At 22.0% G+C, this 25726-nt stretch overlaps 1 long non-coding RNA gene across 7 annotated transcripts; it reads right to left on the reverse strand.

The window, feature by feature from the left end:
• Window positions 1-12670: 12670 nt before the first annotated feature.
• Window positions 12671-17163, reverse strand: LOC100578019. 7 transcript variants are annotated; one of them, XR_003306403.1, is made up of 4 exons: window positions 16362-17163; window positions 13589-13687; window positions 13155-13319; window positions 12671-12810 (listed from the first exon to the last, which is right to left on the reverse strand). It is a non-coding gene; the product is annotated as an uncharacterized LOC100578019 (long non-coding RNA). The 7 variants fall into 7 exon arrangements; XR_001706166.2 differs by lacking the exon at window positions 16362-17163 and adding an exon at window positions 14672-14811; XR_001706169.2 differs by lacking the exon at window positions 16362-17163 and adding an exon at window positions 14659-14800.
• Window positions 17164-25726: the final 8563 nt, after the last annotated feature.

The following is a 25726-nucleotide window of genomic DNA, read 5'->3' on the forward strand; positions in this document are numbered from 1 at the left end:
GCTATTAATATAATTAATATAATTATTTGCCTATTTATTTAATCATTTGTTTCTTGATCTATTTATTGATACATTTATTTATTCATACATTTATTTATTTATGTATTTATTTATTTATTTATTCTTTATTATTGTTATATGGATCTCGATGCCATAGTCATCTGCTCGTAGATGAGACCTGGTAATTGGCATTGATTTTCATTTTTTCTATTTAAAATTTGTTAAAAATTTCGAAATTTTTTCGAAATTTAGAATTACAATATATATTTTATTAATACTTTTCGAAAAACAATGGCAAGCTAAGAACTACGTACACTTGCAATCCAGTCCAAATTTTCCATAATTTTTCTTAATTATCTCGATTAATTAAATAGATTGGAATGCGGATATTAATAACTAAGTTATAATAATTAGATAAGTTTATTATAAGCGTATCCGTATCAAAAGTATATTCCCTAATTTAAAGCGAAATAAAAAATTCTCAATTTTTTATTCCCTCTTTTTCGTTTTCATTACGTTCATCTCAATTTTCTATTCTTATGATTATTCGATCGATTTTTTTTTCTTTTTTTTACTTTCTTCTACTTGCACTTTATATTGTAATTTCGTTTAATAATAATGATATTTTTAATTTTTCTTTTTCCGCTTTAAGTTACATGATAATATTTTTGATACGGATATTATATTAATAGAAATGTTACATATTACGAACTTCGCTGTTAAGATATTAGTTATTAAGTTAATTTAAGATAATTTAATATCTCGATGGACAAGATGGGACGACGTGGGACTTAATCTTTAATTTTATTATATATTTCCTATAATTAATGCAAATTTTATATGCGATATAGATATATTACATATCGAAAAATGTAAAAAATTTTTGTACAAATTTATTGCATGTCCATTAAGTTATATAATTAATTTTTATTTTTTATTTCAGATTTGTTTAATTTTTATATAATATTTTTTTTATGTATGTTTTTTATTTGTTAGCTTTAGGTCTCGATGCGTAATCATCTCTTTGGTGGTTTAACATCGCTTTCTAAACTTTTTGTTCTTTATTATAAATTTTATTTCGTAGAAAGTTTTCGAAATATTCTAAATTTAAAAATATCGAATACATTTTATGAATAATAGTCTTCGAAAAACAAGTCAAGAACTCCTTCTGTGGTCCAGTTTAAACTTTCCACAATTCCGTTTAATTATTTTTTCGTCAAGTTTTTAGGCAAACTGGACTACAGACATTAATAAAAATTAATAAATCGAATTTCTCATTTCTCATGACTATTGGAATCGTTTTCTAATTTTTTTTTCAATTTTATTTTCATGTCTTTATTCTCATGTTTTATAATTCATTATTTTCGTGATTTGTTTCGTGTGAATCGTCATGAAAAAATTGCAAGAGTTCATCGGACTGATGAGCTCTACTTCCGGTGATCAATCGAAGCTCCGCGCTCTGATCGATTGATATCTTTGGATATTTGATCAGAGATAAGTCCTGTATATTGAATGTCATCTTCGGTAATTCGATTTCAGTGGTATTAGAATGATTTTTAGTTCCTTCCTGTGAGTCTGAAATGATTTCTAGTTCCTTCTCGTGGACACTATGCATTCAATTACTAGACCGTTATCGCAACTCTCTGCTGATCAACATATTTATCACTTGTTTGATGACTCTTGTAAATCGACTATTATAGAATTTAGATTTTCTTAATTTCTTTTTTTTTTTCTTATTTTTCATTATTTTTTATTATGTCAATAACTTTTTTTCGTTTGAAGTAAAACGTGGTTATCTTTAATATCAGTGATAACAAAGTGCATGAATCTTTGATTTAGTATTATTATTAGATCTAAATTAAGGTAGATTTAGTCTCATCGTTGAACATCGTGGGATAAATTATTGTAATAAATATTTAAAAAATGCTGTAAAGATCATTGTCAAATATCATTGTATAATAATTCAAATAATTATTTCATTTTACGTATTTATAATTAATATTTCTTTTACATTTCAGATTTAATTTTTAATTTTTATATATTTATTTATAATTTATTTAACTCTTGTCATTAATTCATTTTATATATTTTATATTTTTCTAATTTGTTAATGTTAATCGTTAATTTTTATTTTTATTTTTTTTAATTTTGGGGTCTCGATGCGTAGTCACCTCCTCGTTGGTGAGACCTGGTAATTGGTATCGATTTTTGTATTAGATTAATCTTTGAAAATTTTCCTTTGAAAATTTTTCCAAAGATTATTCTTTAAAAAAACGATACCAAGCTAAGAATTACGCTGTGCCTACGACTCAATTTAAATTATTAAATTCTTTTTGGATATTTTGATCTAAATTGAGCTGATACTATTTTATTAAACTTCCGCGGGAGGTTCTTACACTATATTTTTATGCCATTGAAACAAATAGTTCTTGTTAGGCCGCTATCGCTTTAATTCATTAATAAGTATCATTTGTCTGGCGATTTAGAAAAGGTTTGTTTTTTTTTCTTCGTTTCTTTTTTTTGCGCTTCTTTTTTCTTTTCTTAGAAGTATATATATATATTTTTTATAATAATTTGATTGATTAATCAAGTTTTAATATGTTTTGTTTTACTTTAAATATTAATTTTAATATTTAGATTTCGATGCGTAGTCACTTCTGTTAGTGAAACTGTAATTGGCATACTTTCAAAATTTTGCTTTTCAAAATTATTGTTTATAAAAAGTATCTAAATATGTTTTATTTAAAAGGTTCAGTAATTTTGGTTAAAATATTTCATTAATAATTTTCTTTGAAGATTAGGTTTGTTTTACCAACTATAATTTTATCATATATATTTGTTTTACATTTGATTTTGACTTTTATTTATACAAATTATAGTTCAAATGTGAGAAATTGAAAGAACAAACATGCTATGATAATATGTACATAGCACGACGATTTCTACTGATAATTTTCAACAAATTAGTAATAATATTTTATTTATTTCTTAACAATAGAATAGAAGTAGAATGAATTTCTTTATCGAAATGAATATAGAATAATTAATTCTAATAAATTTTATTTCATCAAATTATTTCAATATATATATATATCTTATTATTAATATTTTTTCTTTTTCGTTATATACGCAGTTAAAATTAATATTAGAATATTACAATTTTAAAAATGAATTTTAAATGAATTTTTCAAAATATTAATTTTATTTAATTAATAAATTTTTTCTTTTTTGTTCTTCTATATTTTCGAATGAAATTTTCTTATTTTAGTTTAATATATTTGTAAATTTTATATATTTTATTTATTTATCCATCCATTTGTTCACTTTAGTTTTCTTTTTCATTTTTATATGTTACGAATATAAGAAGAAATTTTTTAAAATGAAATGCGCTTAATTTTTTCTTTTATGTTTAATTTTTTTTTATTTTTATTTATATTTTGTCATAATTTTTCTTTTGTATCATCGTTATTCGAAATTTAGTTAATTTTTATCTAAAATTATTTCATTATAATGCTATTTTTGGTTAATTTTTTTATTAAATTAATTTTAATTTTTATTTTTATTATATTCTTTATCAATTTTTATGAATTTATGGAATTTTATATGAATTTTCAACAAAATTATAATATATAATATTTAAATTTTCGCGCGATTTAATATAAGAAATTTTAACATAAGATTCAGCCAATCAAAAAGTTGCAACAGCGGAATAACGAGATGAAGCAGTGCGCGTTTTAATATGCATGCACCTGTTTACCAACGAAATTCATGGACAAAGGAGGTATAGTACCGATATAGGTGCGTAACTTTGTGCAATTTTTATCGATATTGCCATGTAATTTATTACATACAATACCCTATTTAGTTATTACACATTTATATAATCGTGTATAAAGTAATATTCCAAAATTAAATAGTTTTTTACATCTTTTTATCGTTTCTACGTTGCATCTTCATATGACAGTTACCGGTTGTTTGTACATAAATTTGAACGAGAATTTCCTTTCAAATATTGTTTTGTTTCAGTATTACTTGAATCTACATTTATTCTACGATTTTGATTTCCAATTGTACAGATTATACTCGATTATAGCTTAACAAGTGATAGCCGATGTGGTTAGGGATATGAACATTTGGTAATGTATCTAGTGTGACAGAGATAGATATATTTAAAATAGTTTCAAATATTCCATTTCTAAATCTACATCTATAAGTTTCTGTATGTTATGTTTTTGTTTTGCTCGGAGTGCAACATAACGTATAGTTTTTACTATAATTTGTACCAGAAATTCGATAATCTTTACTAAATTGGAGATTCGTATTCGTGAATGCTTGGCTTTTGTTGATCACCTACCGAACATCGCTGCCCTTTCCCTCTCATCGCCATTACTAATTTCGGTAATCGAAATTATATCGCAGTCCACCATTTTGTCGTTGAAAATCGCGACAATTAGTAGTCCTTCTTTCGCAACAGGTACGCAATTGTTTCTTACTTATATAATTTACTTTAATAGTTACTTTCTTATCTTTATATACATTATTATTACGAAATTAATGCGTATTTCAATTGATGATTATTTTAACCTGATTGTTCAAATCGATAATTTTTGAGGGAATAAATTTCTTTTTATTAATCTTTTTCGTCATTAAAATTACGATAAATCGCAAATTGTTGTACTTATACAAAAGAATTTTAGGTTGGATTATTTCTTTCTTTTAATGCGGTACTTGTTATTTCATACATTTTTGAATATTTATTATGTATATTTATTATGTATATTATTCTATAAAAATTTGATTACTTTTTATATACATTAATAGACAGTTGTTGAGAAACCTCAAGACGGGAAAATGTATTTCAATATGGATATCACAGTAACGGTTTGATATAATTCCTCATCAATAGTTCTTTTACGGAGAAATGGTAATGTTTGTTTTTATATTAAAAATAAATATATTTTTATTTTCCTTTTTTTTGTATGAATTTTTTTATTGTTTATTTGTTAAGTAATTCATAACACATCAAGATATCAATATTTATGAATATTGATATAAAAGGATATTAAACAAATTGCATTTTTATTTCCATATGTTAGATTATATTTTTTATTTTAAATGATTTCATTATTCCTTGATCATTTTTAATTAACAGTTTTAGAAAAATAATAATATTTTCCATAACAAAGAGGTAAATATTATATTTTTTTTTTATCCAATTCTCTTTGCTATTACAACTTTTCTTTCAGAAAATTGTAATCGCGCTCAATGCGATTAGTAAGATTCATGCTTGGTTCGTAGTAATATTATTTATCTTTTAAAGTGTGACTCAATTTAATTTATATAATATAACATACATAATAGTTACACGTGAAATTAAAGTAAGTGTTTGTGCCGATAACACAGTATATTATATTAACGAATATTAATAGTAATTTATTTTTATATTTTTATTCAAAATATTCATTTTCGGTAGAATCAATGTTTCTCTCAAGATAATAAGGCGATTATTCGAATCATGCGATGAGATAATTATCTTTGTTTTTATTTAAATTTTTATACTTGTTTAAAATTTCCTACTTCTTTTAAAAAATAGAGTCATTTCAATTTCTAGTTATTTTCATTGCTATTGCATTTTTTTTTAAATTTCAATATTTTTATCATATTTGTAAGTTATTGTGTTTTATTATAGGTATTTCTCAAAGAACGACTTCCCATGGATCACGACGATTGATGTCAACACAGATTCTTCGCATCTAATGACGAATCGCATGCATTTTTGTTCCTCTGGTTACTTAATCATGTTGCAGAATGAAAGATCCGAACCGACACGGGTAACTGGCTGTATACGTAGAATTTTTTACGAACACAGTGACCATGGATATGTACAATATCCGTGAATAGTAACATTTTTTTTTTTTTAATATTTTATCTATTAGATGAGGATAGGTTTTCTTGTACAACGTAAGCATTTTTAATAAAATAAATAAATTATAATTGAATTTATATTGATAAAATTTTATTACAATATAATTAATTATATTTATGAATAAGAATTAATATTTGAAAATACATAAAAAGTATTGAAGTAAGTATTTTTTAGTGAAAAATCGGATGTTTTCCGATTTTAATAATATATTATATTTAAATAGAATTTACAATTATCATACAGTGTTAGTGATGATAATATGTTTAAAAATTTGACATTCTTTTTTTGATGCGTATAAAATAATGAATTTTATGTGCAAGAAGACATTTCGCGACAGAAAGAGTAGATTTTTTAATCAAAGCGAAACTTTTAAAAATTGCATTTATATTTTCGATAATATGCTTTGACGAAAAAATCACCTGAGGTTATTTTGACTGATATATAGAGTCAATTATTTGTTATAATCAAATAGTAAATAAATTTATTGTTCACATTGTTGAAATTTTTCTATATTTTAATATTAAATTAGTATTTAGTAGTTTATTAAATTTATAAAGTAAATTTATTTAAAATGAAATAAATAAAATATGTAAATAAATTTTAAGTTAAGAAGTATCAATCCGTTAGTTAAGAACAAAAATTAATATTCTTATCAGTATTTTCAGATTTAACCATTTTCAAATATATTATCAGAACTTCACTCACGTGCTCAAATACTACTGAATGAAAGACAGGCGATGGGTATGATAATCATAATTGATAAGCTAGTAAAGATTTTTTCGCGATTGACAATTAGTTAATGTATCGTGCACGATGTATTTTTCACATTATGCGTGTGACTAGACGTGTAGAATTGCGTCGTTTCAGTTTTTAATGAATAGAATTATTATTTACCATTTTTTATATTCGTTTCTATACAATGCGAAATAGTAATAAATAATAATTTTATAATTTTTATTATGAAATTCTCTCTAATGGTATGAAATAACATGCCATTTATTTTTTTGCAAAATTATTTTTCCTGAAATGACATTTTCTTAATCATTATATTAGCATATTACATAAAATCAACGTATGCTTATTTATACAAGATTTACGCAATGGTCTTAATTAGCCATCGTTAGTCGATTTAAGGAAAATTGTACGTAAAATTAGAGTGTGAAAATAGTGTGTCAAACTCGGGTGCCGGAGGCGTCCCGGGACGTTTTTCCTAGAGTAGATTTTAGGACTACTCGTTTACGTTCGAGTATTATGCGTGAGAATCGTGAAATGAATGTGTTGGTATGCCTATTCTGCAATTTTTTAAATATATATAGGGTTAGGTAGGATAGATAGTATACTTCGGGTTTGCCTGTTATAATTATAAGCAGGTAAGGCCGGACAGGTTGTCATAGTTTCTTGTCGGGTAGGCGCGTTTTTACGTGACAATCTATTTCAGGAAATCAAATTTGAAAGATCGAATATGAGTTTGAGACGAGTGGTTATCAATGGTCACGCGTTTCTGACTTTGCTTTCGATTTTTCGAATTCCGTGGTCGTGGTTGCGAATTAAATTTCGAAACGAACGCGGAGTTCGAGATTCTGCACATGTATGGGCACGATCACTGCGATCGTTGGTTATCCATGTGCACTCAACTTTCGCGATGTAGTTCTTTTTTCTTTATTTTTTTTTTTTTGTGCGATTAGGAAATTTCGAATTATAAGTTTCAGCAAACATTGCGCTCGAAGAAAGAAGACCGAAGAGAGCCGACAAACTGTTGCGAAGAGGGCTGCAACGAATAGCTTCTCATTTTTTGGATTTTTTTTGGGGTCCAAAGAATGGGAAGTCATTGTTACTATTATATCACTGTGCTCCTTTCCATACTAATTGTTGTTGTATTGTTCGACTATTTGCATGCTGATCCGTCGTCTTGATCCGGTTATCGTGGAAAATTCGCAATTTTGTTGATTAATGTTGCAGTTGTAGTTTACAAATCTCGCGTTTTGAATTAGCGTTGCGATAAAATGATGGTCGGATTTGTTTTAGTGTTGCGTTATAAGAAATATCGGGATTGCTTTTTATTAATTTGAATATGAAGTAGATTACTTTTTTATTTTGGTATGTATCATATAAAGTTACAATTTATGATATCGAGATCTTGGAAATCATTTTTAATTTATAAAATAATAATAATAATAATTTGGTTTAAATTCAAATTTAAGAATTAATTTTACGTTGATAACATAGCATTGCGTATTATAATTCCCCACTTTTCTTCCACCTAAACTGTAGAAATATGTTCCTATTTGTGAATCACCTATTGCAACTCAACGAATTGCACAAAGATAATATAACATTGATATGGCTATAATTTTTCGCATTTAGTATTGCGTATATTAAAGTATGAGTGCATAAGTTTATAATTTAATTGGGATGTATTTTCGCGAATTGTCTTTTCTTTCCTTCTTTTTTTTCTTCGTTTTTTATTTGCTTTTCTTATTAATTATATATATATATATATATATATATATATATTAATTATCGCTTATACATTAAGGCATAAACTCTTCGCGTTTTGTTTTGAAAATTTGTTATATTAGTATTGCGAAATAAAGTATTCCACTCACGATTTGTTCGCATTGAGTGGACGACGTAGGTCGTCCTTCTGGTTATTTTTTTGTCTTTTTTTCAGCTCCTGTATTAACAAAGCATTTGTTATAGAAAATGTAGTTGAAATATACATTCTTTCGTCATTATTGAATTTGTTTTAATTGTTATGATGTTATACAAAATTATTTTTACGATGAAATGTTTAAGTCAATTCAAATTTCAATATAAATTTTTCTTTTGAAATTATTATTATAAAAAAATTTTAGTTATAATTCAAAATTTAAGTCTTTTAATGTTATAATCCTGATCTTATAATTCTGCTTGAAAGAAAGTTGTGGATTACTTAATAATATATTAATAACTTTTTTCCAGATTAGAATGTTTTTCTTCAGGTATATTATTTTAAGAATTGTTATAGATACTTATGAATGAAGATAAACAAGAAATATGGGAAAGTAAATTATTACTTAATTACGTGTTATTGAATTTTTCTAATTTGTTTGTATAATTTATTTCAAGAACTTTTCAGCTTTCAACGGAATACAATGAAGAAAATGCGTAATTTTATTTTGATTTTTAATAGATAATATATTTGAAGAAATTATTGAACTTTTTATGTACAAATGTTAAGTTTTCTGGAACGATATTAAGTTTAAGAATCTTTCAGGATATTTGACTGGGAATAAAAATTATGCAACATAATTTTAAGATGCTACAGGGATGACATTTAATATTGATGAAACGAAATGTATATATAATTTAATGCATGGATAATTAATTGTGTGTGGTAGTGTGCGTTAGTAATTGCGTGTGCTAATTAATTATATAGAAGAATATAATGTAAGTAAATGAAAAATGATGTAATATATTGTTTATTTATTCTACTTTCTTTTTTTATGCTTTTATATAATTATTTATAATTATTTTTCTTAATGTTGAATATGTAAAATATTGATAGAAATTAATATTTCATATTCGCTTTTCTTATAATTTCTTGTATTTATCTTGTATAAATGATCAATAGTGGTTTGAACGTTTTGCAAACTGTATACTCAAAAAGGAATTTATTTGAATATAAATTTTCATGTTAAAAGAAGATGAAAGTGCTGGTTAGGAGGAAAATAGATAGATTATTAATTAACCAATCTTCATCAGTGTAAGTTGGAATATACAATATGTAGTTATATTAAATACGAATAATATAATTATATATTGTATGAAGAATGTGATTCAATTGCGAGCTCGATATTTTCATAGATAAAAAATTTAATGAAATAACGAATAACGTTCTCGTTTTAATCTTTAAAATTATGAAGTATAAATATAAATTTGTCTCATATTTTTGAAGATATTTAATTTTGTATGGGTACTTAGATTATAACTTATTAGGTAATACAATAAATAATCTAAAGTCGGTATTTCAGAAGATATGACATGAACAAAACCTTATATTCTGAAATACCGATCTGTTCACATTTATTGTACTTCTCGTTTATCAATTATGTTCACTCTTTCAAAGAATACATATAGAGGTTTAGAGATGGCGTTGGTAGTCCATTCTTATTCTTTATTATATCGTTCTACTATTTGCTTTTCTTATTATACATGATGATCCCTATGTACTTTGCAAAATTTTTATCAAGAGAGGATTTCAAATTTTATTCTCATTATTTAATTTATTTTTTAAAAATTCGATTCAATTTTTATATGTTATATATATATAATATGCATATTTTATATATATATATAATATGCATATTTTACATGTACAAAAATTCTTCTTTCGTATATCGAAATGAAACAGAGTGCATATTTTATAATATAAAATATACATTTTAAATATAAATTAGATTTTTAAATTTTGCAGTTTATATATATTTTTCCACTCTATTTCGCAGTATAGGAACAATGAAAGAAGTGATGGTCTTTTCCTGGTTTCGATTCAATAAACAATAATCGAGTCTGATCAAGTCATTGCCACTGCCTGCGGAGTGCAATCTGATTTTCTATCAGTCCTTCCTAGCTTGGAGTCTTGTGATGTTTTAATCAGCGAGAACTGTCATGAGAGCACGAATTCGTATCGATCCTGATGTGGCCTCACCGAAAAGCATAATTCGATGGGCAATATTATGCCCTCCTAATGATGTGCCTAAGTGAAATAGGCGACGCTCGAGGAATAGAAATATTCGCCGAATGTTCCACAGAGACATCAGAGAAGGTCATTGTGAAAGTGTTAACCGGCACTATCTCGTCCTTTTTGTTCTCCAGGTAGGACTGAAGTATCCAATAAGAATTTCCGCCCATGATAAAAAAAAAGGATCATCCTAGATAGATTGAAATATACAAAAATATACAAGTATTCAAAAATAACAAACTTTCAAAAATTACATAATCTTTTAGATAATATCATTTTTTATTTAGATTTAATAGAGATCTGCAAGCGATAATAACAAAAAAGAATTTCTATAAGGAATTTCTCCGAATAAGCCGTTTATTAATTTCGCAAGTAATATTTTCTATTTGATAGTTAATATCAAATGATTTTTAAACTCGCAGATTTAATTTCTTGAAAAATTTTAAATTTTAATTTCATATAAATACTATTATCTATTTACATATCTTAATTTTATATATATATATATATATATATATATATATATATGTTGATATAACTAATATATAATGTTGATATAACTAAAATATAGTATATATATATATAGTATATATATATACTATATTTTAGTTATATCAACATTATATTATTTTTTTTATTGTTTCAGACAAAGGGAAACGAAAGGAAAGTAAATACACGTGATAAACGCAATCGATTTTTTCATTTTTCTTTTTTATTTGTCGTTCTTTGTTATTACATTCTCTTTACTTTATAAATATATTTATACGTTATAGAAATATGTTTCGTATTTAAATTTTATTCATTTTTAAATTGTTATCTTTTAAATTCGATTTATGTTTATACGATTAACGTGATTAATACGATTAAATCATACTTTAATTTTAATTTTCGATATCTTAATACTCGAAATATAAAAAAAAAGAAAAAATATATAAATCAAAAATAAAACAAAAGTAACGAAAACTTAAAATTTTTGTTTTATTCGTCGTTTTTTATTATTATATAATACATTATTTACATTTATTTACATTTTAATAATTTCTTCATGTAGGGATAATGTTTTTATTCGAAAAGCAGAGAGCAATTCAATTTCGCTCTATCTTCGGGAAACAACTACGTATAATCGATGCATATTCGATGATAACCGTACGCCATGAAACGCCATGAAACACGTTCGCTGTTATATTTAATAAAAATAATATATAATAAAAATATTAATTTTTATTATTGTATCAATTGTTATTGTATCGTTTCTTTGATTTTACCGTATGTTAAACATAGATATTGCAATTTAATGTTTGTAGTTTTTTTAAATTTAATGATTTAATTCTCATTTTATCGATAATATTTTTGATAATAATTTTTTTTTTCATTATTATTATTAATTTATACGATGATAATTTTAAATAAATAAAATTAATATTGTATAATATTAATAATAATATTAATAAAGGAGTTTTAATGATATCTTTTTTTTTTTTACTTTCTTAATTTTTTGATCGTTTTTATTGGAATTATTAGTACGGTGCTTTTAATATATTTCCGATCTTTCAAAAATATATCGACTTTTTTTTGTATTTTTTACGCTTCATTCGTTTTAACAATAATACTACAGTTTTATTTATAGCGAATTATTTAATTATAACTAAACATAATTAATTTATATTCTTGCACATATTTTTATTTTGTTCAAGTTAATTTTGTAAATATTTTAATTTAAAACAAGATATAAATATGTATATATAATGATTACTTAAAAAAAAATTGAAGTAAGAAAGATGAAACTCTAAGTTGATGGAAAATATTTAATAAAGATAATTTCTTCTTAGCGTAATCGATATTATTTAATTACACTAATTTTAATAAATATGCGAAACGTAATTAAAAATATTCGAAATAAAAATATAATTTGTTTAATCTTTTATACTTTTATTCTTAATGATTCATCTATATCTATTATGAGTTACTTATCTACTTATCAAGTAGATATATATTGTTACGGTAATAAATGATAATAAGAAGAAGAAAATAAAAATGTATATATTTTCCTTATAAAAAATCAAATTTTATCGCTTATCTGATTAATCATCGCGTTGAATGATTGTTGAAATGATTGTTCATATTGAAATTACTTTTTCCTGTCTTATAGCAAACTAATAACCTGCAGAAAAAATAATAAAATTTTTAGAATAAATATATAAAATTTTTTGAAAATGTTATTGTATAAAAATTATTGTATTAAAGTCAATAACCAAGCACAAATTTTATTTTAAAAATTGATATCTATTTCACGAATAAATTTAACAATGTTAACAGTTTATTTTATAAATTTAATAGTTTAATATAAAAAAATCGAATAAATTATTCTTCTTAAAAGAATTATCAATTATAATAATATGTACAAAATAATATCATAAATTATTGAATAAATTAAATAACAATATATAAGGAAAGTAGAATAATCAGGAAACATAATAAAAAGAAATTACAAGATAAATTAGTCACCTGAAGCGAAACATCCAAAAACACGATTCTTGACGGAAAAATGACATCTCTGACACTGCGATTTCGATTATCGAATTGAACGAAGAAGATATGCTTGAAGTTCATCGAAATATGTCGAGCGATGTACAGTCATGAATCATCGATTACCCGAAAACAAAATATTTTCTATTTTGAACACAATATCAAAATAAATATAAAAAATAAATATAAAAACGATACATAATATTTTCTAAACAGACAGAATTATTATAGAAACATTCTCAATTTTGAATCGAATGCTAAATAGATATTTAATATATGAGAATATGTATAAAATTGATTGACAATAATCTCGTCTAATTACTTTTATTTCTTAATTACTTTATATATGATTAAAAAGTAAGAGACACTTATAATAATTACTGTCTTTTATTAAAATAAAAATCAAATCTTACCATAGTTGCACGAAAGTCGTGATACATAACCTATCACACTTTTGAAATCATTCCATTAATTATTTAATCTCCATTATTTAATTAAACTGCACAAATGATCTGCACAAATATAAATAGAAATTAGAATCGTAAAACCAATTTTATATTAAATAATGTTAAAATAAAACAATAATTAAATACAAATCCGGATTTCGGATGTTTTTAGTATGGATTATTAATAACGATAGAAAATCAATTTAATTTCGATGTAATAATACTTGTAAAAAATGATTCAATACAAACATGTTAATTTAAAAAAAAATACTAATAATCTATAAATTAAACCATCAATTCAATAAATATTAAATTCCACAAATTACGATATATCTATATAATTTATCGATATAACGCAATTTCTCTCTATGATTTTTGACAATAGACTAACGCCATACGCATTGATTCGTCTAAATGTTGAACTTTAACGATTTCCTGATTGGCTGAGTGACATGGTTTCATACTCACTTAAATTGCGCGAAAATTGAAATATAACTCAACTAATAATAATAATAAGAATGAATAATTAATAACAAAGTTAAAAAAAAAATAAAAAGTTCATTATAAGATAATTAAATATATAACAAACGAAATTTAAAATATAGGGAAAAAGTTAAAAATAAATTAAAAACAAAATAAATAAAGTACAACAAAAGCATAAAATTATATAAAACTGAATAAAAATTATTATATACCAAAATAATATAAGAATTCTTTCAATAAGTTTTAAAATAGTAAAAATTTGAAAGTTTATTTCATCATATCGTGATTATATATAGTTTGATTGGCGATTTTAATTTATGATTATAATTATTTTTAATATTAATAAATAACATTTAAAATATTTTAATATAACTTATAAATTAAAAAGAATAATATAAAATCATATTTAATTTGTATTTATAATGCGTAAGAATATATTAATTTTTAAGTGTATTATAGTAATAGAAATTAAAAACAAAAATCTAACAATAATTATAATTACAACAATTAAATTATAAAGAAAACTCATTTTCGAGCATGAACAGATAAAATACATTCAAATCCAACCGTTGTTATCTTATCCGTCTCGTCCCGATTTCAGAGAGAAAATATCATCGATTTTGCTTCTTCCATCAAATTTTTGTAAGAAACACATTGAATTTCAATTTTTATCTAAATTTAATTCTTAATTTGCTTTAATTTTTAACTTTTAACTTTATTTCATTTCTAACTTTTAATTTATAATTTATTGATTAACTTTTCATTTTACTTTTAAATTTCTTAATTACATTAATTTTATTATTAATTTTTAATTATTTACTATTAATTTTTAAATTTATATTAATTTAATTTTAATTTATAATTTGTTTGAAATTTTATTTATATTTAAATATTAATTTTATTTTAATTCGTTCTTCAATTTTTAATTTATATTAATTTTTAATTTTTAATTAACTTTTTATTAAATTTAAAATTAAATTTAACTTTAAATTTAATTCTTAAATTTATTTTTATTTATTATTTAGATTTTAGTTTACCTTGACTTTAATGATTAATTTTAATATAATTTATAATTTTTTATTTAACTTTTAACTTTTAATTTTATTTCAAGCTAATTTTTAACTTAATTTCTCTTCTAACTTTTAATTTAAGAAAAGAAATTTTTTTTTTCTTTTTATTTAATTAGATTTTATATTTCTAATTTTTTATTCGCATTAGCTATTATTATAAAATTATTGTTCCATTTGTAAAAAATTTTAATAAGCATAAATTTATAATTTTTTTAATTCCATAATAATTTGTGTATTATATATAATATTTTTATAATATAATTATTATATATATATATATATATATATATATATATATATATATATACGTTGATTGGAAGGTAATTTTAGGATTTAAGAAAAAAATCAAATAACAATCACAGATCTCTGAGGGAAATGTATCATCAAAATATTGTTCATCTCATCGATCAATTACACGTATATATTAATGCGAATAGTAAATTTACTAAATGCTTTAGGTTTTTTTGCTAATGAATTAAATATTGCACGATTATTTGAATTTTTATTTAAATTCTATTGTAACAACTATTAGCAAAAATTTTTATTAGCACAAAATTAGGATTATTTACTGTTATACATTATCAATTATTCTTCACTAATTTTTATTTGTAATTTTTATAATTTAGTTTTTTATTATTATTTTTATTTAATATTTAATATTTATTTTTATTTAATATTTTATCATTATTATTTTATTTCATATTACACTGTTATTCTTTGATTGATTAGTATTCGCATTGTAATTTATAATTATAAAACGGTTCATTACATGTAAAAAATCTATAATTGTTTTTCACGTAAAATGGCATTTAGAATATCTTAATACAATAATGAATAAATCGAAAACTAATATCAGAAAAATGTAAATTTAGTTTTAATTTTTAAAAATTAATAATAAAAATAATATATATATATGAATATATATAGTTATTACGTTAATATCGTAATAAATTGTTAAAGACGTAATAAAACGATAAAAATAATAAAGATACATCAATTTTTTATCGTAATTAATTATTACGATATTATAAATTAATAATAAAAGTTAAAAAATTTTTGAATTATTGTACTCGAAAAATTAGATTTGTTGCAATCGGTAAAAAAAACAAACATTTTTGTCAAACTTCGTAACAGTGATAGCGATTTTCTAGACATACGATAGAGCGATCATTTCTTAACGAACTTACGTGTTGAAAAGTTCGATGATTTTAACTATGCATTTTGACTTTCTCTTGACTTCTTCTTCACAATCTGTTTTTTCGTTCTAGTCAGAACATTTTATTCCTCAGTGAGTGGTCAGTTCCTCTTTTTCGATCGAGGTTTGCTATCATTTTCAATTCTGTTGCAATCAGTGATATCTAGCGAGTACGCTATTATCGCATACGTGTCCGTTTATGCGATTCGTTGCACTTTTGTACTTCCGACATAAATACTGTTGCCTTCTCCAACAATACAACAACATCGGAGACTCTGGTGCTCTTTTCAATTGGCTGGGTGCCTTCGTGCAAAATGAGAGTCTTTGGTCTTTTCCATTTCTCTAATGCCTCCTTCTTTTCCTCTAAAATTGGATTAAAATTGGGTTAAAATTGGATTAAAATTGGGTTAATTGAAATTGGACTCTGCATAGTAGATGTCATAAAAATAGTAAAAAAATGTTCATCCAAATAAAACCGTCCTGTCTGGGCAAAGCTTATATATCCAATTATGTGGAAGGGGAAGAACATCAATTATCCTTGCGTTGGCTGTTAGCGACCGGTTACACCTGCTGAGCACCAGTATCTTCGATTGGAAAATGTTTTTTTCGCTGCGCGCCATAGATTTTTTTATAGATATTTTTTTATAGCAGATCCCCATTAACAAATGGGAAAAAACCTAATGTCATCACTGTCGTACATAAAAATGTGCGTATTTTCTTACGATGGTTATTCGATGTTTAATCTGCCACAGTCTTATCGTGTTGCGACAATTAGATAACATCAAAGAAAAATTTTAAATCTAACATAACCTAATCTAAAGTAAAAAAAAAAATTAATAATGAAGAAGATTAATTAAAAATAAAAATTAATAATTAAGAAGATTAATCAAAATTAATAATCATAGAAAAAATATTTTAATTTTATTTTATTAAACTTTTTTTATTTTTTATGTTTTATTTTGTTTATAAAATTTTAAAAAATTATTGATGTCAAATTTTTTATTTTTTTATTATAATGGAAGCACCATTGCATATTCTTTTTCAAAAAAAAAAATTATTTTCAAAATTTCTAAATGCTTCATAATTATTTAGATTATTTTTCATGTACTATAAAAATTTATGCATGTAACACAAGAAAATAGAAAATATTCAATTATATAAATAAATTTATGTATAATTTATTAGTGTAAAAAAATCTTCGACTAATAAAAAAAAATGTATGTATATATATGAAAAAATATATATAAAAAAATATATACATAGAAAAAACAATATAAAATATTGTTTGCGACCAGTAATTTCTCTGCTTATTCGAAAAACTTGTACAGAAATCTATTTTCATTACTATTGATTGTTGGCTCCTCGTTAAATCTAAACAAAAATCTAGAATGATAGTGTCGCTTTTAATCTGGATAATATTCATAATTATTAATAAATGTACATATTTAATATAATAAATCCAATGTATTGAGTCAGAAAGTATAACTAAAATGGTTGCATATTATTCACATAATATTCGCTATTATTGCAATTATTTATCCTCAAACGATATTCAAATATTGAATCTCAGAGTGAAATTGTAGTGATCTTTTGTCAGGGATTCTTATATACAAGGTTAGCCGGAAATTTAAATGATTTTCAAATGTGTATATAATTAAAAAAAAATTTCTTAAAAATACATTTTTTCTTTCTTCAAAAAGTTATAGAAAAAGAGAAAAAAATTTTGTTTCTCGAAATTATTATTATTAATTATTGAAAAAATAGTAAAAAAATGATCAAATTTTTATGAGCATTCGAAGCGTATATTTCATTTTCGTTGTAGATTTTATCTATTCAATGTCATTTTCAAGTTTCGATTATAAATGAGAAAACGTAGGCATATTGTCTGTTAAAAAAATATATATTAGTGCAAATGAAAATATCATTTTAAATATTTATAAAAAAAAAATAAGAAAAAATTTGAAAGAATCAATTACTGATATAATAACAATTGTTAAAAACAATTTTTATTTTTGAGAGATAAAGATTATGTATATATTAACAATTAACAGCAAAAATTAACAAATATTAACAAAATATTAATAAAAAATATATTTTATTAATAAGTATTTTAAAAAAAGTATTATTTAACTTTATAAAATTATTAGATCAGTCTATTTTATATTCTATATGGAAATATCAGGAAAAATATCGTATATCTTAATATCTTATCGTTCTTTAAAATATATTTTAAAGAAATGATAAGACAAATGAAAAGACCTTAAAAAATTTCTAAAAAAGTAAACAATTTTGACAAGAATGTCAAAATAGAAGAATAATTTATCAATTTTTTAACAGAAATAAAAAAAGTTTTAAAAATTTTAAATTAATTTTAAATTTATTCAATAAAAGCGGAATATTTATTTCATAAAGCAATAAATATAGTCACAACAGAAAAATTGCAAAAAAATACATGGTATATGTTATCATAAATTTTAAAGATAAATTTTTATAGTTAGATGAAATAATTGAATTAACAATTAAATCAACATTTATTATAAATTTAATTTCGATGACACTTTGAAATCAAACAATTATAATTCTGAATAAAAAATATTAATTGCATTCACATAACTTCTTTTATATATATTTCTTTATTATATATTTTATTTATCTTATTATTTATATCGAGTAATTTTATATTATGAAGAACAAATTATTATTATTAGAAAAAATTGATTTTTTTATTATTTAAAACCTGCGAATCAGCCTTGCCTAACATATGCATAAATCACGTGCATGTTTATGTTTACTGACGTTTCTCGTTAAATTAAGTGTAATCTAATTAGAATGCAATACGATTTCAAATCTAAAGATAACATTTCTCCAAATTCGTAACTGAATCAACAATTATTACTTTATGTTCGAAAAAATTTATGATAGACATATAATTCTTGATTAATATCTTTGCGATAGTGACTATTAGTTCGAAAAATTTTTCGAATTTTGGGGTGTTGCAAGATGATAAGTGATAGCTGCAATCTTACGATACTATTATATCCCATTGAAAAATCGTGATACTCTTAATTGAATTTTAAAAGAAGTTTCTTGAACTAAAGAAGAAGAAAAAAAATCTAATTAACATTTCGTAGTACTGTTGTATTCTGATTAGATACGATGGATAGTTTTTTTTTAGTTACGCTTTTTTTTTTAACTATTAAATACAATTATCCGTGACATTGTGAGAGATGTTTGTATAGATAATATAATTGTAATATAGTTCGCTTATAAAAAAACATCATTCGTTATAAATATCCAACATTGTATATTCTTATTGAGTTTCCATCTGCTATTACAGTCACGAACAATGATATAAAAAATTAATTTAATATATTTAATATATTTATATATTTCTATTGTTTTTTCTTACAATATAAATTGTGAAATTAAATCAAGGCCACATTTTGAAACATACAGATCGCCTTATAATATAAGTTAATCGCCAAGAATTTTGTAAAATATTATATAAGGGTGTCTCATAAGTTTTTTTTTTTTTTTAATACGAAATGAATACAATATTTGTTGTTTAAGATTGATTTATTGCATTATATACGAACCGTTCTGCTTTATTATCTTTTTCCATCTCTCAAGAAGCCTTGTTATTCTCTTTTTCCAAAATTGTTAAAGTTTATTTGCAAAATATTCCTCGAGATGCGTTTTTATTTCACTTACGGATTGGAATAGTTTATGAAGAAAAAAATTTTTTAATAACAGGAATAAGTAATAGTTGGACAGAGCAAAATCTGGCGAATACAGAAGATACAGTAGAATGTTTCAATCAAACTGTAACAGTTTTTTCCTTACAATTAATGCAACATAGTTTTGCATTATCGTGATGAAAAACGATGCTTCATCAGTTTGCCAATTCTGGCCGTTTTTTTGCTATGATGGCTTTCAATTTATCAAATACGTTTTCGATACACATTTTGATACAAAATTTAAGTCTAATCTTCAGTGACACGCCTCTTTAAAAAAGGATCTTTTTCATTAGAGAAGAAAATCGCACAAAGAGACGTTCATAAGATTGATCTGCGTCAATAGTTGTGGAACTCTAAATTATACATTACGATTGACATATGCCATCCTGATCAGATGATTATATATTGTTGTTTTAGAAATATTAGTGACATTCAGTATCTCATGCACATTATATCACGGATTTTCAATGAGCATGGCTTTGATAAGATCTGTTGATGGTGAGCGGCTACTGTGATTTTCATCTTTCAAGTCAAAATTGCCAGCTCTAAATCAATCTTAAACCAATTACGAATGATCATAATAGTTGTAGTATAATAATTCTTGTGAACAGTATAAATCTCATCTGCAGTATCATTTGCACCATCATTTTTTTTAAAGCAATAAAAAATAACATGTCACAAATGCTTTCTTTGTTATTTATAATGAATAGTGTAGAGAAAAGTTTTAAAAGAGACTGTGTCATCAATGAAACATACTTTAGATAAATATACTTAAAAGTACTCTTGGATGACTGAAATCGATGCCATAAACGATTAATAGATAAACTACATGTTCATATAAAAGTAACCAGTTAAAGTCATTCCTAATGTGAAGCGAAAGAAACTTATGGAACATCCTAATACTATTCATTGGAAAGAAATCTCATACAAACAATGAAGGTTTAATCAGATTTAGAAGAAAATATTTTTATACATATTTTTGTTTTTACCATTTGTCAATATAGATATTAATCCAATTGTGTAATAGACAATATGATAAAGTGACAATAAACAAAGTGATAAAGTTTATCAAAATGACGATCTGTATTTGAAGTTCGATACAGCGTAGGCATAAAATCTACAATATTCTTAAGTAACAATATAATATAAAAACTTTATTTTGTGTAACATAATAATTATAAGATAGTATAAGATAATTATAATACATAATAAAAGATTAATTTATAAATATAATTTAATATAATTTATCAATAATTTATTAATTAAAAATAATTTATCAATATAATTAATATAATTTAATTTAATATTAATAATATAATTAATTTATAAATATAAAATAAATATTTAATGATATATATTGTATAATATATTATGAATATTAAATATAATATTTAATAATATTTAATAATATTTAATATATAATATAATAATGTAATAAAACAAAATAAGATAATTCATCAAAATTCGAAAATCGATTTATTCAAAATAATGAATAGATAAAAATCGTTTGATAACTGAGATTCTATTAGACAATATCAACAACATAATAGTAAGGAATCCATTTTAACTGCCAATATTCTTGAAATTTTATAAAAAATAATTTGTTCAGAATTATATTTATTTATATTTATAATAATACATAAATTTTATATATAATAAGTAAATAATTTTCATAAACGTTATTATCTTTTGAATTGTTTTTCAATGAAATTATTTTCTGAATTGTTATAAAATTAAATTATCTGTTATGTTTTTTATAATTCTTTTTTATTTTTCTTTTTATAAATTTTTTATATGATCATATTTTTTCCAAATTTTATATATAATATTATAAGTTAATTGTTGTATTTTAGCATATGATAATATCTTTCTTAAATATTTTTTAACTTAAGTCCAAACTAATTTAATAGTAGAATTTGACATAGTAGGGGGTAATCGTAATAACATCCAATCCTTTTGATTTTAATATTTCATTAATTTTATAAGATTTTTCTATTTTTTATTTATTAATTATATTATTATATAATTATATTAATTGATATTTTCTCATATCTTTTAACTAAAAATATATTGTTCGTTAACCAATTGATTCTAATTTTTTTTTATAGAATATTTATATAATATAGAATTTATTATATATTATTATTTATTAGCAATCCTATTTAATTAAATAGAATATTATGGAATATTATCTATTATAATAACGAATTGTAGTAGACAATTTGGTATTAATTTTTCATTTATCCATTTTTCAAAATTATTTGTATTCATTTATAATAATCTCTAATTATGTTTATGGTTCGTGATTTGAAAATTAAATCAATATTTTTTATAAAATCATTTCTTTCTCCAGCATATATAATCAAATATATAAAATAAAATTGATATAACGAATCGTTATTTTTTAATATTTCTATTCTTTTCTCATTCTGCCAATATTTGAAAACACAATATTATCTACCCATATTTCATCTATGTATATAATGTTTTTATTTTGGAATCTATAATATTAAATTGCTTTTAAATATTTTAATCGCCAGACTATAATATTTGATTTTTTCACTAAAACCTTTTTAATAGTATTCTTTTTTTTCTATTTAAAATACGTTTGCGAGAAATCTGTACAATGTATTAAGTTCTCAAAGAAAAGTAATTTTTTTCTCTGATGATTGTTAATAACTTGGATTCAATAGGCACGTTTTTATATATATATATATAAAAATTGTAAATTAAATTTTTTATTATTATTTTGGTTTCATCAGAAAATGAATGGAATTTTTTATTTTCTTTTCTTGGTCGTTTTTTTCCTAGCGATATCAACTTTTCTAGATGTTAAATCTTCTTTTCGAATTCTTGAAATTGTTTTTATCGAAACACCAATGTAATCTAAAGATTTAATTTTTTGAAATAAAGAAGCTCTTCTTTTTTGGCTTCTTCATCACATTTTCTTATTATTCGGTGAATTAAATTTCGTGTCTCGTTATGAAATCTTTTATAGTCTATAATAATTTTAGAAAATTTAATTTAATATTAAAATTATTTAATTACAATTATTTAATTTAACAATAAAATTATAATAAAACAAAATTTTTTTAAACACAGAATTATTGTTATATTCTGAAACTATAATATCTTAATATTATTTTTAAACTTCTTAATATTTATTCTAATTTAATTTTAATACTAAATTTTATTATGAAACATAAAATAAAAAAAATTAAACAAAAAACATAAAAAAAATTATACAAAATAAATGTATGCAAAAACTAAATATTGAAGAAATTAAAACTAAATTAAAATAAAAAAAAAAATAAATTCAAATATTATAAATAAAAAATATTAAATTAAAAAAATTAATTAAATTAATTTTATAGATAAAACAACATGCGATGATAATTGATACAATGTTTTAAAAAAACTTTATTGTTGAAAAGAAATTACGGAAGGCACTAGAAATACTGAAGTCTTTTTCTAGGATTGTCTATTTTAAACGCTTTATTGACAATTCTGATACCATACATTACATAGTAGAAAATATATTTGAATATTAAAATAATTTGAATATTCAACATCGTAAAAATTTTTTTATTTATAAAGGTATGTTAAGATAGTCATTTAAGATTGGAAGCTGAAATATTTTAGAAACTATTATTATTTTGATATAATATTTTGATATAATATAATATCTATATATAATATTTATAATATAGTTTATAGTATAGTTTAGCTTATTCATATACATACAATTGATGATATTCTAAATTTTATGTTTATATTAATGCATCAAGATTTAGATACAAATCAGCGTTTTATTGTCCCTCTCATAATCGAATTAGCATAAGTGACAAATATCACGCTAGAAATAAAAATGCAAGTGAAAATAATCATTTCCATCCTTCCACATTAACCAATCAGATTCACATTATTTCCGCAAGATTTCTTTCTTGCAGTGAATCAATATATCATTTTCAATTTTTCCGAAACAAATGAAAACAATTTAATTTATAATCTGATAACTGTTTAGTTTGTTTTTTCTCTTTTATCTCACTCACTCACACTGATATTTTTCTGTTATCTTTACTAAATTAGTTTAGTTGTGGAATATTTATTCATTTCAGAAATATAAAAAAAATTAAGAAATTCAATATTTATTTATCAAATTGTGATTTACTTTTATTTAATTTCTTCATTTCATATCTTATAAGATTTTATAATATATTTATATTTTAATATATTTTAATATATTTAATATATTTTATTTATATTTTAATAATTATAATTTATAATAATAATAATTGACTTTATGATATTCATTGAATTTATTTTAGATAAAGACTATATTATAGATAAAAAAAATAGGATTAAAAAAATAAATTTAACTTTGAAATTTCTCACATAATTCAATTTGGAAAAAAATAATTTGCACATGTTGCTTTTTTACATTAGACATTTGTAAAAATATTTTTTTGATAATCTCCGGAAAAATTTTATATATTATAATAATATATCATATTAGTAATATTAATGTCTGATTTTTACATTTTTATATATATTATGTTTTCAACTTTTAAAAATACAAAAAATTATTTCAATGAAAGTTATTTAATTTCATAGAAAAAATTTAATAAAATATTTTTATTTTTTTTTTAATTGTTTAAGAGATTTTTACATTAATGTAAATTTAGTATGTTATTATTTAGTAAATTAGTATATTAATGTAAATTAATGTAAAAAATTTTTTACTATTATTTTTGTTATTATCCTTATTTTTTATTATTATATTTGTTTCCAATAAATTAATAATAATATTTAATTCTATTTAAAAAAAAATTATATAAAAATTTTTTTAAATAAAAAAAATTATAATATCTTATTAACTTTTCTTCATAAAATTAAATAATTTTCAATATGAAAACAAACAATTTTTCATATTTTCATATAATGTTTAATAATTATCAATAGTTAACATAATTATCTATATAAGCTAGACATACTATAAATATATTAATATTATATTAAAATAATTAATAATTTCGAAATTATTTCAATTTCTAGTCTTAGATGATTATTTTAATATAATTTCATAAGTGAAAACATTTACATTTTATTTGGACAATAAATTTTCATTTATGATTTTGAATATTCAATATTATAGCTTTCCCACTATTATTATATAATATGTAATATCAGAAAGGTAAATGCGTGATTTATAATAGCGACAAAGATAGGCATAAACAGTTTTAACAAAGAATCTTTCTTGCTCTTGTGCCATTCTGTAATTTATTTTCAACAGTGAATAATACTTTAATGAATAGATTAGAAAAAACAGATTCAAATCCGATGACTAAAAAGTTTAAAATTGACTTTTTTAAATTTTTATTTAAAATGTAGTTATATATTTATCAATCTATCAATGTATTTGTCATTATTAATACAATTGTTTATATGTCTTTTTTATTATTATATTTATAGATATTAAATTACCAATTTTCTCATTTAATTCCCTTAACATATAATGTTTTTTTTATTTAATAATATACATTTTTTATTTCATATAATTTTTTTTAAATTTTTTATAATAATAACTTATTTACATATTTTTTCGCAAAATTAAAATGCT

The sequence above is a fragment of the Apis mellifera genome, unplaced genomic scaffold (genome assembly GCF_003254395.2).
Source record: "Apis mellifera strain DH4 unplaced genomic scaffold, Amel_HAv3.1 GroupUN_248, whole genome shotgun sequence".
In the NCBI taxonomy this organism is placed as follows: Eukaryota; Metazoa; Arthropoda; class Insecta; order Hymenoptera; family Apidae; genus Apis; species Apis mellifera.